Raw genomic sequence first — 14,463 nt, forward strand, 5'->3', positions numbered from 1 at the left:
AGAGCAAGTTCCCTCACAACTGACAGCTCTTATATATCCCCCACTTGACATCGTCTTAACCAATGAAACTACACCTTATTTCCCGCCAGTACAGCGCCCTCGTCTGGCGGCTCTACTTGCCATGCGCCGATAGTCAGGACATAACATATTGTTCACCTTTCCCACACCCTCTCTGTCTCTGTCTCTCTCTGTCTCTGTCTCTCTCTGTCTTTTGTCTCTCTCAGTCTCTCTGATGCCACTGCTGTTGCCAGGGGCGAGTGGGGCAGGGTCACATTGTAGCTCCGCATCGTAATGGGCTCCAGGAGGAGGTGGGGACCCCGTCTCCCCCATTGTGAAACATGCTAAATTTCACTGTCCTGCGCAAAGTGCTGCGAGAGCAGCAGGCAGGCCATGGAGGTGGCAACAGTACTGAGCCTGAAGTGCCCGAAGTGCTCGGGTTACAGCTCTGAGCCCGAAGCGGCGGGAGGTGAGGGCTGCCTTGAGCGCAAATGTACCACAACGAAGGCAGTATGCTGTTACCGCACAAAGGCAAGTACAGGGCCGCTTCTCTCCCGCTCTGGAATATGGAGTAAGATTCCATCTCCCATCCCCACTCTTACCTTCTCAGGCCAGGTGAGGAGTGACTGGGAGGGGAGGGGGCAGCCAGTGGTGGGATCAGCTGACAGGGAGCCACAGCAGAGGGCTGAAAGAGCCACATGTAGCTCCAGAGCCGCTAGTTGCCAACCCCTGACCTAGATTAAAGTTTCTGGTTCCTTGGGAGTCCTGGGCATAGTCAGGTCATATAGCATATAGCCAGATGGGGCCAGTCTAATTTCAGAAGGAAGGATGTTCCATAAAGCAAGTATAATACTGTATGTAAGCCTCAATGGGATCCATACACTTCAGTAACCACCTGCAATTTATTTATGTACCTGTCTGCCTGCCTACCTATTTTATATTTCTCTCAGTTACAATGTCAGAGCATCAAGGCGATGTTAAGATGTACTTCATCAATCATAAAATAATTAAAGCTGTATATTTTAATAGAAGCGAGAGAATCTAAAGGTCTGCAGTTCCTCCATCCTCCCCCTTTTTTTGAAAAACGATCTTGACCTGATACTTCTTCTTCTTCTTCCTAGTGTTATGCCCACGCTATGGCTCGACCTGATACTAACTATGTGAATTATTCAGATAAGGTCACCTAATGCTTATATAAGTAAGCAAAGTACTCAAGGGAAATGCTGTGTTCTTCATTCCCAAAAAAGCATTGTGAAGAAATCCTCCCAGTTTGGTACTTTCAAAATGTTTTGGATTGATGCCAGTTTTCCGCTTCCCTAACCAATATGGCAATAGGCATCTTGGCTGAGGCTCATGGGGATTATAATGTAAAAGGATCTGGAAGCCACCTGGTTGAGAAGAACTAGTTTAGAAGCTTTCCAAAAATTGGTCAGCCTCACACTCTGGAATCATAGTTGGATCACAGCCTGGATCCTGCAAATCTGAAGCCAGTGGCTTCCTTTGTTATGACCCACCAGCGCCAGACTCAGATGATGAGGTTGGGGAAGAGCTTGAGCCAGTTCTGGGGCCTGGGGAATGATGGATGCTCTGATGGATGCTCAGCGTCAGACACTGAGATAGAGCCAGGGCCATCCGACGTTTTCCAGCCACCGGAGGGGCAGCTGCCTTTGGAGGCTGTTATGAGGGAGAACAGCTGGGACCTGTTCCAGATGTGTGTATGCGCAGAGCTGTTAGGAGAGGAGAACAACTGAGGACAAGGAGTCGACTCGGGAAGCAAGGCACATGCGGATGCTGAATGGCCCCTCCCTGGCTGGGGAATAAATAGAAGGAAAGGGGAGTGATTGTCGTAGGAGACAACAGTTTGGATTTTGGAATATTTGGCTCATCGTGTTTCGTGTCTCAGAGACTGCTTGTCAGAGCTTAATTTGCAGCCTTTCGGCTGGGAGCTCACGGCCTGGCAATTATTGCAAGGAACTGATAAGGTCTGTTACTGCAATTAACTCTTTGAAGGACTATTGTCTGAACATTTCAGTGTGTGAATGCCATTAATTCACAGGAGATAAATAAAGAGAGGTTTTTCGTGACAAGGAGTCTCTTTCTTGTTTCTGCTGGATCAGAACATCCTTCTTCCTGTTAAGAAAAGGAGAAGAGGGAAGCTTCATAAGGAAGCGGTGGTCTCCGTATGCCATTCCTGTTTTTTTTAATGGTGGGAATTGAAGGCCATAAAACTGTGAATACACCTAGCCTGGATGATGAGCAATTGAGAAGCTGAATTCTGTTTAATCATTTGAACAGGGCTACCTTTAAGAGCTAATTCTTGTGGCTTCATTCTATGGAGCACTACAAGGGAAGGAATAAAAATTAGAAGCTGTTTTTTAAATCGTTCGTTCATTTAATGTGTCATATTTTGACGCCATTTAACTCCCACCTGACTTTACAAACTATAAAACGCACATATACAAAAGAAAAGAATATACAGCAGGCAGTAAAATACAAGTGGCAGGAAGCCACAATAAACACTGCCTGTTTCCAGTTCACCCAACATTAAAAAAAAAGACTATCCAAACAACCTAGTCCCAGCCTGGACAAGCAGCCAGATCTTTAAAGATTGCCTGAAGGGAAGCCAAGTGGGGCTGTGTGGATCTCCAAGGGGATGCTATTCCACGGTACATACGTATGTACCCACAGAGAATGCCTGCTTTCTGGCTCCCACTAAATAGCAGTTTAATGGACAAGACCTGGAACAGCCAGATCCTGTTGGAGCAAATAGGACAGGCAGAAACTGCCAGAGACAGACTGTCCTCTGATGGGTAGAGTTGTAGTGAATGGTGAAAAATTCCACACCAAGAAGTCGCTAGTGAAAGTCATTCAAAAGTAAAATACAAGCTTAAGTTTGATCTTCAATTAGGCTGGATTATAAATCTGGATAGGGAGCACAGACAATCCGTGCCAGGGACCAGAATATTTTCCTTCTTAGCTGAACTATTTAAAAAGGGAAGGGACAGCTCTGTCTTTTTTTTCAAATAGGTAGAAAGTTATTTCCTGACTGGCTTAGAGCAAGGTAACCAACACTCAGGACTCTGGCCCTGGAGATCCAGAAAACAGACTAAAAATTAGTGGAAGCTAGATGCAAACCAGAAACTGAAATGTTTTAAATTGAAAATTATATGAATTCTGGTACTTTTCAATTCCATTGTCCTATTTCATTCTGCCTTTGCGGTTTGTGTGTGTGTGCGTGTATGTGTGTGTGTATGCATGCATGCATATTCCTGGCTAGAGGCCCAGTGTTAAAATATACCCTGCAAACATCAGTTCTTCTTTTCTTTTAGTTCCCATTCAATTTTCACCTCCTTTTAATTCCCTAACCTTGATATACATAATAAAAACTTGCTTTTTTAGTTGAACACGGCTCTCTCTTTCATTCTGAAAGGATTTAAACTTTAGTACACCTCCTCCCCTTTGATTAAGCGGAAGGGAAAAAAAAGCAGAGGCAGGAGGCTTGCAAACTTTCTTCCTAGTAAATCAGTGCAAAGAGGACTTTCTCTAGAAAAAAGGTGGATGGTGGCATTATAGCATTTTCCAAATAGATCTCCCCCAGGAGTGGTAGGAGGTTACAGGAGGGATCTGACTGGGTGAAGGATCTAGAGACTCCTAGTAAAAGCTAAGGGACCCAGTCTACCACAGCTCTGTGTTCATGGGTAGGCATGTGCAACCACACTCCATTAGATGTGGCAATTTTTCTGGAATAGTTTGCAAGGTGTGGAAAGTGGGTGGAAAGGACATGGAGGCATGACATGATGAAATACTTGATTTCTGCTTTGAGAGCACAAGGGGATGCATGTACCATTCTGATAGCTTCCAGCCACCATGCAATCTTTAATCCCCACTTCAAGTACATCACCCTTCTTTTACATACTTGCAACTGAAGCTTTCCTCAAAACAACTTCATTTCTCTTCTGGCTAGAAGAAAGGTAGGCTTTTGTACTTCATCAAGCTGAATTTGCATAACTTCACAATTTATAACATCTGATGGGGAACTAATTATCTGTTTTGGATAGAGCACATCTGCTCCATTGATTCTATGACAGCGAATTTGCTTGGAGGCTGAAAAACAATAAATCTTGTATTGGCTCACAACTGACCGGAAAAAAAACCCCTAGCTTTCTGCCTATGGTAGCCTCATTCAGGATCAGCCATACAACTTCCGTCTGCAGGGCTGACATCAGGATATAATTCAGGCCATCTGAATCTGGCTTTTGCAGGGCCAGGAGCATCCCCTTATTTATCTAGAAGGAAAGTTATTCTGAATTTAAGTGTCCTGCTAGGGTTGATTAGAATGATTAGACCAAACCAAAAAAAAAAAAAATTAAATTCATTTGCTGTGTTTCCCAGACAGCTAAAGTGAGGTTCCAATTTTTAAAGTTAAAAAATTGTAGGGAATGAAGAAGTTTGGCTTCTTCAGAAGAACATGACCAGTGTCCTGCTGGATCAGGCTTCTGGTCCCTGTAGCCCAGCAGTCTGTTCTCGCAATGGCCTACCAACTGCACAAGGAAGCCCACTAGTCTCCCAGCAGATGGCCTTCAGAAGTAACCACGCTGCCAGCAAGGCTAACGATTATTGATCTCCATTACTTCCCCAGATTGGTCCCACTCTTTTTGAAGCCAGTCAAGCTGGCAGCCAACACCACCTCTTATGATATCAAACTCCAATTATGCATTTTGTTAAAAATACAATTTTGTCTGTCCTGATTCTTTTTCCTTCCTTTCAGGTAGACTCAGTAATTTCTACTATGCAAAGCATATATGAATGAACGCGGTGCCATTAATTTAGGGCTTCTGAATTGGTAGAACCCAAACTCCTGGGAGATGACAAGCACTTTTTAGGGTGTCACAAATAAGACAGACTGCTAGACCATGAAGAGAAGGTAGGAAGAATAACTGGCTTGGATAGATTGCTCTTTAAAGAAGGAGAAGTCCAAAGGTAGCAATAGCAATAGCATTTAGACTTATATACCACTTTACAATGCTTTACAGCCCTCTCTAAGCAGTTTACAGAGTCAGCATATTGCCCCCAACAATCTGGGTCCTCATTTTACCCACCTCAGAAGGATGGAAGGCTGAGCCAAGCTTGAGATTCAATCTGCCAAACTGCTGGCAGCTGGTGATCAGCAGAAGTAGCCTGTAGTACTGCACTCTAACCACTGTGCCACCGTGGCTCAGGTAGAGCTGCAGGCCTGTCCAAGCAGTGCAGGACTTGCAATCACCTTCAGATGTTCAACCCTTCACACAAAGCTGTCTGAACTCTGTCCAGTTCTGCCTGACAAACCAGCAACTATACTATTGTGCTTCCACTTCTTCTGATGGCCAGTTTCTCTTAGAGTTCACAAAGGGCAGAAGGCAGCAGCACTCAGGGAGGCATCAGCACTGTCTTCCTGAAGCCTAAACGCTGGAAGTTTTTCTGGCCTGCTATTCTGCACCATCGCCAGAGACACACACGCCCCTCCCCATACACCACCATTCCACCTTGGATCTGGTCCTGTGGTGTGCCTGTCTGCATATTATGCAAATCTAGGAAATGAGTTTTCAGTAATTGGATTACGAGTGTTACGTAAACACAGTAATTGTGGCCATACTAGTCTACTTTGCCAGAGATGAGTTCTTTCTTCAGAGAACCCATAAATTGCTGCAACTTAATTTGCCAGCACTCGGGTGGGAATGGAATTCCCCCACCACCAACTATGTGGCCTTAGATCCTTTAGCTGCAGGTGTTGCAAATGAGCACAGGCAAAAGCTGTGAAGAGGCCAGACAGAATTGGAGGGCAAGAGATGAGCTTAGAGTAGACAATGGGCTGGCTGTGTGGGGGGAGCAGAAATCCTTCTGTACAGCTTTGTTACCTCTGTTGGACTTCTCTTAGGACAGAAAAGCTGTGGGGGAGAGGAAGGAAATGTTTCCTTGACAACAGAATCTTGTTTTATTGGCATAGCAGCTTGCTGGCTTCCAGCTTTCTGCACCGACTTCTCCTGGGCTCCATATGAGCTACCAGGAACTGGTTTCTCCCTCCAATCTGTTCTTTCCGAAATTCAATCTCTCCGCCGCCGCCGCCACCCCCCCCACACACATCCAGACCATTCTCTCTTATCAGCCAGGTGTTGCATACTGGACCTGTGTCTCACGAACTCAAACCCCATATAGCTCTTGGAACCTTGCAAGAAGCCAGTCCCTCTGCCTGGACAGGCCAGAAGCACAACCGAGCTTTGACAGGGCTCCAATTTTGCATTGCAAAGGAGATTTAAAGAATACAGTAAGGAACCCATTCAGATCTTAACTATAAATTGGTTTATTTCAACTGGAGCTTCTTAGTTTTATTTATGGGGGAGGGGTCACAGATTTATCATTTTAGGGGACCTGGCACTACAAAGTTGAGAACCCCCTGCATTAGTTAAAGAGAATCCTCTGGTGCCTTTAGCATTAAAGCTGAAAGAAAGCAATGATTTAAGCCCAAGGCTGATGAAAAGAGGAGCAGCCAGACTGACTGCAGAAAAGGGTCGAATTGTGGTAAGAGCAAAGTCCAACCAGGGAGACAGGATGCTCAACAGTCATCCCTGGGGACATATTCAAAGGGTACCATTAAATACATGTCTTCCTTTCGGCCCCCAGACTTCCCCCTTCTTTCTTCTTTTTACACACATACAGCTTTATTCTAGTGCTCTAAGTTTGTAAAATAGTCGGCACCCTGTGACAACCCTGTGGCTCAGCCCTCGCCTTCCTGGGCTGGATGCTACCTTTCCTGTGGTTAAAGATTTCCAGGGTCTCTGCCTCCATAGTCATGAGCTATGTTCCTAATTAAGTCACCAGAAAGACCGAATAAAGAGAAACAAAGGAGGCACCTGTTTCTCCTAAGCATCTGTGGAGATGGTAATTGGAGGGAACCAAGAGTGTTAATTGTAGAGTACAAAGCATTGTCAGCTTGGCACAAATGCTTGCTTTGTTGCAACACCCAAAATCAAGTTTCTTTGCTGGATTTTGACAGAGCTGCCTTTGTTCCTGATTGAAAGCATTATCAGTCACTGCTGTCCTGGTGACCAAGAACTTGAGCAGTCACCATTTCCAGTGAACACTTGTGTGGAAGGAGTGAAATCTGTGAGTTTCACCTGTGCAATCCAGGAACTGGTTCAGGTGCCCTTAGTGAAAAAGAGTGAATGTGGGGTGATCAGGATGGACATAAGCACACAGAGAAGAGCCTAAAGAAGCAGAGTAGTAGTTATAAGGGATAGATTCTTGCAGTTTCAGGTACAAATAGTTTAATATAAGGAGAAATACCTCACAAGAGCAAGCAGCCATTGGCCACAGTTTCCTCTGCCAGCTATGTTCACCATGCTTCAAAGTTGTGTAAATTTGGCATGAAATGTTTTTCCTCCTTAGAGGTCAAGGCGGCATAAACGGGGGTCACCTCTTACTTTATCCCTATGGGTACAACCCTACAAAGTTGACTAAATTGGTTGAGGGGGATTAAAATTATCCAGTGAATTTCTTGATGATTGAATAGGGACGTGAATCCCACCCCAAATGTGGCACGAGATGATTCTGATGATCAACTTCTAGATTAGGGATTAGAATAAAAAATGTAGTAGTTTCAGACTAGGATGGATTTCTGATGTGATGTGCATAGTACAATGCCTTCTGTTTACCTTGTCCTCTTTGGACCAACATGCCTGTTTTAGCAACTGGTTGGTTTTCTCCTTTCTCTTGCTTGACATGGTGGTACTGCTTGCCCTGCTCCTACATGTTAAGTGATGTCCCAACTTCTATCAGAAGCTTAACTTAGTCCTCCAAGTCAAAACCTACTTGCTTTATCAAATACAAATCAAGAAGCTCGAAAATATGGAAACCTCAGAAAGGGTTGGTGGGATCAATTTAGTGCCTAGATTCAGATGAAGCAGATTCAAGGAATCCACAGATTTTCTTAAACATTAGAATGCTTGGCTGTTAACTAGCATTACACATTTCCCCTGTCATCAACTTAGCCTGGCTACTGCCTAGCGGGTAATACAGAGAGACAATCATAATGAGAAAAATTAGTCAAGGGTGATTTAACTACACCCAAGGCTCTTGGGTCACTGGTTTCTTTGCTCCTTCAAAAGATGCTTCCTTAACAAATGAATTACTTCTGGCTCTCCTGGGAATCTGTTCTAATGTGTAATGCATTAGTGTCTTTATTTGGCTTCCTATAATTTGTTATCACTTGAGAAATCCAGTTTAAGTGCTCATTAAGAAATGTAGCATAGACTTCAGGTTTTCCCAGGGTATCTTTGTTAACTGTTAGAAGGGTGCTCCTGGGGTCCATATAAATGTGAACTGGAGAGTGGGGATATATGTCAGTTGATCAGATTAAAAAAAACCCAGAATGGTATACTTCCATAACCATAAGCCAAGAATGGCATGCAAAACCCATCAGCTGATTTCATTTTTTAAAGAGAATAAAAATAAACATGCTCAACCCTTAATGCATCAGCTTCAGTATTTCACAAAGGAAAATAGGGGTGCTGTTATTACAATTATCATCTATCTAAATAGCTCAATCTCTTACCACCACAAACAAAATTTTCTTAATGAAAATCAATTCACAGTCTGAATTAATCCAGAATGCATGGCAGATACTTATGTGAAAGCTTTATTATGTGTCATAACAAAGATGCTACAAGATTCTAGAATTTTGTTGCAACAGCCTAACACCATTTTCATTCTATGTGATATAAAATGAGATGATTGTTGTTCTTACTTGTCCTTCAACAGAAAGAAAAGAAGCTAACAATGGAATGTTACTTATCCTACTTACTGAATGTTACTTATCCTACTTACTGAATGTTACTTATCCTACTTACTGAATTTCTTAGGGCATGGGTTGGCAGCTCTGAGGAACAACATGCATCTAATTCCTCATCCTCTTACTACTATGTATCTGTGTATCAGTGTCAGGATTCCAAGTAATATACCCATAGCAAACGAAACACTGAGGCAGGTAGATTCCTCAAAGAATAAGTTTATTGGATATGTCATACTGGTAGAGGCTGGTGAAAACCAACTCTGAACAGTCCCACAGTTTTCACCTAATTGAAAGTAAAAGTTTGTCACTTTCCCAAAACAACCAGTCACATGGCCCAATCAGGATACAGTCCAGTTGCTAGGTGACATCAGTCCCCTCCTTCCAAACACCTGCAGGAATGCACTTGGTTCCCAAGAGAAAGCATTTGGTTTTGACTATAATACCCCAACTATCTCTGTTCCCCACTACCTATCCCTCAGCTGCTGTGTGTCAGCACTGAAGTCTCAAAATGGCCTCAGCCAGGACAGCTTCAGGGTTAACATTAAGATCCAAAATAACACTATTTAACACTATTGAGTGTTTCTTAATCTCCACTCCTTTAAGATATGGGGAATTCTGGGAACTGAAGTCCACACTTTTCAGTTGTTGAGATTAAGAAATACTGCTTTAACCTATAAACTAATGGCTGGCAAATTGATAAGGCAGTAGGCAAATGAAACACTGAGCATTCCTCTGAAGGAACAAAATTTCCTTCCTTATTATTCCATCAGCTCCTGCCTCCTAGATGCTAATAGAGTTTTCAAATTATACAGTTATAATTTATACAATTATGACAATGCCAGAAATATCCCTTCCTGGTTTTAACCATGCTGAGGGAGGGTTAGGCATGAAAAGAGAGAGGGAGAGAAGAAATGCAGTCTCTTTTTTATGGGTTGTTTATCCAAAGGATTTGTTTACATAGATAAGAACCTTCTTACTGATCTTTTTTCAAAATGAAGCCATTATCTTCTTGACCTACTTGTTTCCTTTCTTCACACATTTAATTGGCAACTTTTGCTCAAGAGTGGCAGACTAGATGAGTTTTGTGCCTGATCCAGCACAAATCTTCTTAACAGTATATGCTTAGGCAATTAGGTGAAGCAGAAAATGTGAGGTTTCTGCAAAGTAGAGAAGCCCTCAAATAAGAGAAACATTGGGTTGATATCTGGCTCTAATCCCTAAAATGGTTGGTTTGTTTTTCACACAGCAATAATAATAGCACTTAAACTTATAAATGTATGTGGAGATTCTCAGTCATCAAGGTCATGGTTGTCCCAAAGGTGCTTTCTTTCAAAAGGCAACTGGACTTCCTTGTTTTGCTAGAAAACGTTTCACTTCTCACCCAAGAAGCTTCTTCAGTTCCGACTGAATGGTGAAGCATGGGAGGATTTATATTCTTTGCAGTCATGTGGTCATTGGCCCTCTTTCTGAGAGTCATTGAGGCCACTTGGAGGTTTATCTGTGCCCTCAGGATCACCTGAATCCTGTAGTTTGCAATTTTTTCCTGGAAATCCTTTCATACTCCTGCATGATTCGAAGGGCAGTCATCCCAAAGTGCATAGCTAGCAAAACAAGAAAGTTCAGTTGCCTTTTGAAAGAAAGCACCTTTGGGTTAAATTTATATAACACTCTACAGTGCTTTATTTACAGAACTCTCTGAGTAGTTTACAATGTCAGGATATTTCCCCCAACAATCTGAGTCCTCGTTTTACCAACCATGGAAGGATGGAAGGCTGACTCAACCTTGAGCCTCTCGGGATCGAACTGGGCAGAGTTAGCCTGCAATACTGCATTCTAACTATTGTGTCACTAGGGCTCCAACCCAGCTCATGGTGGGTAACTTTCTGTTGATTTTTAAGAGACCTTGGGCACCATTAAGGTGTAGATTGCCTATGAAGAAATGGATTCTTTTTTTTTTTTTTTTGCATATGTGTATCAATAATTTATATTGCATTTTTAGATGCAATGTTGAACCTCATTGTTTCAATAACAATAAAAATATCAATTTCACGAGCTTTCTTCAATGTCCCTTTAAAAAAGTGTGGCTGATTTAGAAGACAGATAATTTTTCTTAAGTCTCAAACTGTTCTTAAATTTCAGGAGCAGGATTCACACGTGATCAGAAAAATCAGCTAACAAATGTTTTAACAACAAATTGTTAAACAACAACAACAACAAATTGTTTTGAGAACAATTTTTATTATAAGCAAATGACCAGAAAAACCAACAAATGTCAAGCATTCTGGGATAAATCCAACTAATTTTAAACATTTTGCTGATTTTTTTTTTTAAATTCATAGCTGTAGTGAAGTAAAATTATAATATTACAAGAGGCCCAGTAAATGCGAATGCTTAAATTGAAAATGTGAAAAATTAAAAAATCGTAATTATCATAAGAAAAATTGTACAGATGTTGCTTTATTTCTTTATTAAAGTGATTGATATGATCATCCATCTCAAAATGTCACTCTGGGCTGCTAACAATACAATACAAAAAAACCTACAACAGTCACCAAGAGCAACTAGGAGAAGGGCGGGATATAAATTGAATAAATAAATAAATAAATAAACTCCAATAAACAACAATAATAACCTCCCAGCGGCCCCCATGTATGGAGAACCTCCAGGGCTCCAGGGCTTTACAAAAGGCCAATAAGGCTGGGACCAATTAATCTTGCCAATGTAAATGTGTTGAAAAAGATATGATGGGATAAATATGGGAAGACCTTTGAAAATCAGCCAATTATATTAAGGTTTCATTTTACCTATTTACACATAGGAGTACTAAATCATTAATTTAGATCTTCCTTTGTCTGCATCGAAATGGGTTGTGCTAAGAAGGGCATCTGAAAATTTCTTTGCCAAGATAAACAGAGAAGTCAGAACATAACCTAAAGTCCCAGTACAGTACTTATACCTTTGTCACTATGACCCTGTGCCATCAACTCAAGTTTTTCATATTCATAAGGTAAACCAGAGAAGATTCCAAATTCATGTATTAAGTAAGATTAAGGATAAAGTGTTCTTTGGCACTGAGTTTATTTCCAACCTGGTTGGCATTGTAATCGGAACAGAAGGATAAGGTTACTACCAGCTTCAACAGTGATTTTCCCTTTGAAACAATGGAATGAATTATTGATACCGTACAGTTTAGGGAAGGCAGAATTAAATTATGTATTTTTGTTGAAGATGCTGATACAAATAGGACCCCCCAATTATAAATGAAGTAAATAAAGATGCTGCTTGCTATATGTTTAGCTGACAAACTGTCAAGTCAGATCTGATAATCCAAGTATGGACAATGCAGATAAGGCAGTGATGAACAAGCTATGTCTTGTTTCAAGTTACAGATAATGATAATAATAAAGTGCCATGAAGCCAGTCTGATCTCTCCTCAACCTAGTTCTTCAGGTCTTCAAATGGTACACCCATTACTGTTGTAATTGAATCCATCCACCTTCTGGCTAATCATTCTCTTTTTCTTTCTCCTTTTACCTTTCCCTGCATTGATTTCTCAGAAGAGCTAGATCTTCACATAAGGTTTCTAAATTATAATAATTGGAGCCTGGTTGTTTGTGCAAGTAATACCTCTGAACTGATTTGTTCTATGGACAAATCTTTGTTTTCATAACTATCCATGGTATTCTTAGGAGTCATCTTCATCTCCAGAGTTCAGAAGCATCAATATGCATTTTATCCTTCTTCAAATCCAATTTTCATTTCTGTAGATATCACAGAGAAAATCTTTGCCTGTATAACTTTGAGCATAGATATAGACACATCTCGGTATCTGAATATCTTTTCCATCTTTTTCAAATGCTAGTCTGTGATTATTTCTTGCATGTCCTGCATGTCTGTCCTTTAATTACCTCCTGTAATTCTTCTTTGGTAATCTCTCTATTTAACATCTCTCTATCCTCTTCTGTAATTACTGGGAGCCCTTCTTCTTCCAAATATTATTTTATTTTCCCATTCGATACTTCCTCTTTGCTATATAATTCCTGGAAGTATTGAATTGCTATCTCTTTTTTCCTTTCAGTACCTTTTTGTAGATTGCCCTGTTTATCTTGTAATTGGTGTATAGTCCTTTTCTCGGTTTCTTTTCTTAATTTGTAGGCCATCCATCTCCCTGGCTTATTCGCCTGCTCGAAATAATGTTGTTTTATATATTTCAAAGAATTAATAGTCTTTTCCTGTTCAAGCAGATTTAATTTGTGTTTGGCTGTTATCCAGTTAGTTTTTATTTCATTGTCTCCTGGATGGGTACCTAATTTTTCTTCCCAATTTTTAATTTCATCTTGTATGTTATTATACTCTCTTTCCTTTTCTTTTTTCCTTTTACTATTATAAGCAATAGTTATACCCCTAATATAGGCCTTTGTGGTGTCCCATAGATTCTGTAGGGATGTCTGATCTTTATTGTTGTCTTTGAAAAACCATTTGAGTTCCCTTTCTAATTTATCAATATATTCCATCTCTTTGATTGTCTGTACATTCATCATCCATCTGCCTTTTTTTGGTGTTTGCCCTTTCCATTCTATTGATATTGGATTATGGTCTGCCCATTCATTTATTCCAATATACTTCAACTGTTCAACTTCCTGGACTAAGATCTTAGAGATCCAAATCATAGGACCCAGTTATTTACGAGACCACCTTCTGCCTCCGATAACCTCCCACCGGCCAACACGCTCCCACAGAGAGGGTCTCCTCAGGGTGCCGTCTGTCAGGCAATGTCGGCTGGCGACCCCCCGGGGAAGAGCCTTCTCTGTGGGGGCACCCGCCCTCTGGAATGAGCTGCCCCCAGGGATACGACTAATCCCGGATCTCCGGACCTTCCGCCGGGCCCTGAAGACGTTTTTATTTCAGCAAGCCGGGCTGGGTTAAAAATTTTTAATTGGTGAATTTTATGGGTAACGGGGTTTTAAATTGGAGAAGCCTAAGATAATTTAATTCTGTTTTAATGTATTTTAATATTTGTATTGTGTGTTTTTAATTTGGCTGTTCACCGCCCCGAGTCCTTCGGGAGAGGGGGCGGTATAAAAATTTAATAAATAAATAAATAAATAAAATATCGATCCTTGACCAGGACTTGTGTGGACTAGAATAGTAGGTAAATTTCTGCTCCTTTGGATTCTGAAACCTCCAAATATCTATCAAATTTAGCTCTTCTGTTAAATTGAAAAATGTGTTAGGTAATAAATTGCTCTTCTTTTTGTTATTTTGATTACTTTTATAGTCTTTTTTCAAATCCGCTATTGCATTCAAGTCCCCCAGTAAACAAATAGACTCGATATTTTGTTCAAGTATTTTCCCATGTACTTTTTGGAAAAATTCTTTTTGACCATTACTTGGCACATATAATACTACCAACAATACTTTCCTATTCTTAACATTTATTTCTAATAACAAAATTCTTCCATCCAAATCAGCATATAACAATTTACTTTCTACCTTCTCCTTAACATACACTGCTACCCCTCTTTTTTTTCCTCAGCTAAAGATGTATATACTTTTCCTAATTTTTTTACATTGCAAGTATTTTTCATCCTGCTTTCTTATATGTGTTTCTTGTATGCACACTATGTCTAATTTTTGTCTGA

General features: G+C 40.9%; 1 protein-coding gene across 3 annotated transcripts in view; it reads left to right on the forward strand.

The window, feature by feature from the left end:
- Nucleotides 1-14,463, forward strand: part of PDE4A (phosphodiesterase 4A) — a 299,986-nt gene that overhangs the window by 172,493 nt on the left and 113,030 nt on the right. The gene's annotated exons all lie outside the window — the stretch shown is intronic.

The sequence above is a fragment of the Pituophis catenifer genome, unplaced genomic scaffold (assembly GCF_029215685.1).
Source record: "Pituophis catenifer annectens isolate HBS135680 unplaced genomic scaffold, rPitCat1.0.hap2 SCAF_2, whole genome shotgun sequence".
Taxonomy (NCBI): domain Eukaryota; kingdom Metazoa; phylum Chordata; class Lepidosauria; order Squamata; family Colubridae; genus Pituophis; species Pituophis catenifer.